Source organism: Homalodisca vitripennis, chromosome 7, assembly GCF_021130785.1.
Source record: "Homalodisca vitripennis isolate AUS2020 chromosome 7, UT_GWSS_2.1, whole genome shotgun sequence".
NCBI classification, from domain to species: Eukaryota; Metazoa; Arthropoda; class Insecta; order Hemiptera; family Cicadellidae; genus Homalodisca; species Homalodisca vitripennis.
In genome coordinates, this window is record NC_060213.1 from 95680252 (window position 1) to 95684447 (window position 4196).

The 4196-nt window shown below is 30.9% G+C and overlaps 1 non-coding gene across 1 annotated transcript; it reads left to right on the plus strand.

Moving 5' to 3' along the window:
- The first annotated feature begins 3350 nt into the window (after positions 1-3350).
- On the plus strand, positions 3351-3421 carry Trnap-ggg. Its single transcript has one exon. It is a non-coding gene; the product is annotated as a tRNA-Pro (tRNA).
- The last annotated feature ends 775 nt before the right edge of the window (positions 3422-4196 follow it).

Here is a 4196-nt window from a genome sequence, read left to right on the forward strand (position 1 = left end):
AATTGTGATGGAGAGTATTTTAGATAGTCTACGTTGTAATTTTCGAATTAAAGACGTGTGTACAGGACAAAGTCTGTCGAGTATGCTAGTATATATATACATATACGTGTGTATGAAAAATTATTTATTTAAATTATTAACCAAGTTATATGACCTGTCCAGATTGGACGAAAAAGATCGGTTGGATACCGCTGAGGTCGTAGTAATGAATACTCTATTTAAAAGTAGAGTAGAAATCTAAAACATGAATGCTGGAAGCACTAGAAGTTGTACTCATAGTTAAAATCAAACTAAGAAACTAAAATTTTAACTCGCTAGCCATTTATCGGGACAATTTAAGATTCATGACAACGTCGTCTCGTCAGAAGGACATCACCACACTATTATCCATATTAATATGCCAAATGACATATTAACCAAGATAAGTTACTTCACTACGTACAAATTTACTTTATATTACATTCAAAATTATAACTAATTTATATTACGAGAATATACATCAAACTTGCGGACATGGTTTCTCTCGGCAGCAAGATGGTGAATTGCGAAGTTCCCGAGAGAATCATTAATACGCATGCTAATTATGTTATTAATCCGCCTGTAATTTATTCCCAAGAACATCCGTCGTACCTAATATTAACAAGTAACGAGTAACAGGGTTGCTAAAATATGTACGAGTAATATATAAAATACAAATAAATAGCGGTACAGATCCACGAATCTGACATATAATTTTATATCTGCCTTTAGGTATAACGCCGCGCGCGCGCGCGTTTGTGTGTGTGTGTGTGCGTATGTGGGCATAAGCATCTCAAATATTTAAAAGGATATATCACGTAACAACTCATATACATATTATAACAGAGGTACATTTCATAATAATAAAGTCTGAAATCTATGAACCTTCTTGTGATAAATAAAGTTTCATTAATGGCTTAATATTTGTACTAGTATATAATAATTTTTCAGCACCAAAAATGAAACATGCAAAATGTTTTCCACTGTTTCGTCACAGTGTTAAAAATATTTTGTAATCTTTGTGAAGAAGAATATTGGATTAGAATTTATTGGTAAGTGTGATAAATGATTTATGTGATAGACGAGCAATGTAGTGTAAGTGATTGGATACGGTTGATTGCACGGGTGAGTTGGTGGCTTCTAGTATAGCATTCAAGTGAGTTACTAACTTTGTTCATTGTAGATTAATATCGACCAATCTTATTGAATGGTGATGTTATGGTACCATGAGAGTTACATAAATACAATCCAAGCATTGCGTGAAATATAATATATCTCAAAGAAAACATAACCTTAATTCTCAGTCTTATATAACAATGCCTTGAGAAACCTTTCTCTCTTTATCAGGCTTTATAAGCAAATCATAGTAGTAATAATTAAAAAAGGCCTTGTTATCTGACTTACTGAGAACGCACTATATTCGTTATTACTGTTTCGAAGCTTCTCAGTAATATTGATCTTGTTAACGACATTGAGTATTTTACGTATCTTATTTGAGTAATGATAGAACCAGGTACAACTACACCTCACTTTGTGTCGCAACATGCTACATGAGGCTGCATGCTAAATTTCAAATGAAGCTAATTTCAATTTCGGGATTGTAGACGAAGAATACAAATCAAGAAGTAGACACAAAAATGACGCATCATTTAACTCATTCTTGTAAGAATGAAGTTGATGAATTACTTGAAGTTTACATATGAAATCTTCTCGACATATCTAACGACATGAGAAAATCATGTTTTGTTCTAATTACGAGGTTTTGTTCTCAAACTGGGTTTCCTATTAGTATTGATAATATGAAAATCCACCCACCATGTCACTACATAATGATGCTTTATTTGTTGGGCATTTAGGTTACATGGGATATAATAAGTCACAATTTTAAATCCCTTATTGTGTCTTGAGTATTTTATAAATATATTTATTGTGATTTATTACACTAATGCAACATTTTTATTACATTTCAAAGCAATATTACTATTAGTCCGCCAATCTAATAGTCACTGGAGAGTAGAAACTATACATAAAGATTGTGTTAATTTGATCCAAAGTTTGTTTTACAGTAAAAATTTGTTTGTTGTAATTAGGAATATAGATCAAATTGTATCTGGTTCCAGATAAAAACAACCTTATTATAAAATATAGTACATTTTTATATTTATTATTATTGTTATAAATAGTTTGTAGAATTTCCGTTCCAAAAACTTCTGCCATTAATTAATTTGTACTTGATGTGTACCATCGTAAACGTAAAATTTTTGATTATCGTTAAAAACAAAAACATTGAAAGTAAATCAAATTAAATAAAAAACCTTAAATACTGTTTCAGTCAAAGCAATATGTTTTAAACTTCCAAAAGCTTGATGTTTTCTAGGGTACAATTTAAAGTAACAATTATTTTTTTACTGGAACAATGTTTAATATTAGAATCAAATATCCAACAAGAGATAGAGAAAAGCAAACTCACAGAACACATAAAGTTATGACGTAACATATATACGATTCAAATAAACACCAGCCCAGCCTCTCCGTTTAACATACAGTGGCAGTAAGTTAAACTGTTTAACAGCACACCCTGTAATATTTATAACTTTAGTATTAGTTTCAACTTCATTTAGCATTTTATTTAATACATCCTCTTTAACCACCCATAAAAACATGTGTTTATTATTGTTTGATTGATTATTGACACAAATAATAAACTAAAATATTTTAAGAGCGTAGATAAAATAGCTAATTATATGGCCATTATGTACAAATGTATCAACTATTGGTTATAAAAATATTCTTGTACAACATTTATAGCAAATTAAAATCATAAGAACTATAAAATTATTGATATAACAAAATTTAGGTATTCAACATTCAAATAAGAAGAATTTTATTGTAGGGTAAAAAATATCACCTATCTGGAGTGCGTTTACTTCCACTATATAACGGAATCCTGAGAAGTTAATACATTCTGAGGTTGATCCTTACACCTCGGTATTAAAACAATCTCTCTCTCTCTCTCTCTCTCTCTCTCTCTCTCTCTCTCTCTCTCTCTCTCTCTCTCTCTCTCTCTCTCTCTCTCTCTCCTCTCTCTCTCTCTCTCTCTCCTCTCTCTCCCTCCCTCTCTCTCCCTCTCTTTCTATATAATAATATATATAAATATATAATATATATATATATATATAAATAAATTTATACTTATACAAATTTTATGAGCGTAAGCAGAAGTCACTTGACAAGAATTTGGTCTTCCAATCATAATTACGTTAGTTTGGTTATTTAAACACATATGTGAAAGAAACGGCCAAATAAAAAATAATTGAATCGTAAAAAGTGAGGGCTCTGTGGTGTAATGGTAGCACATTCACCCGGGAAGTGAGAGATCCGGGTTCGAGCCCCGGCGGAGCAAGTACTTTTTGCGATTCAAGATTTACTAAAATTAAATTAGGCTATTGCCATTTATACAATTTAATGTAAATAAAAGTCGTTTGACAGGTATTTGGTCTTCCGATCATATGTTAGTTTGCTTATTTAAACATATATGTGAAAGAAACGGCCAAATACAAAATAATTGAATCGTAAAAAGTGAGGGCTCTTTGGTGTAATGGTAGCACATTCACCCGACAAGTGAGAGATCCGGGTTCGAGTCCCGGTGGAGCAAGTACTTTTTGCGATTCAATATTTATAAAAAAAAAAAATATATATATATATATATATATATATATATATATATATATATATATCGCTCATCATAAAAAAAAACATTCACAGTAATCATTATCATTATGTTATTACTACTGTCTACTATCCATTAGTACTATATTCCTGTAACAACAAAATAAATTTTTCGTATTAGGTATGTAATAATTTCTTCTTGTACCTTTATCATTCCACAAGTTACACTGTGTGATATGAGTACCTTACTAACTATAGGGTATTTTGTGTCTAAACTAGTAAATGGAATATGTTTCAGGACATATAGAGGTCATTAAATAGTAAACGGAAGTGACTTCAGAGAGATAAATCAAATCAAATTTATTTCAAAATTTACTAACTAGCATGGTACACGTAATATGCATGAAATTAGTCCCACGTGGGCCATAGAGGCTTGTGCGTGGTGACGAGTCTGTTTCTAGTTGATGTGCACAGCGGTTTTATGATAGTTGTCATTATTAATAATAATC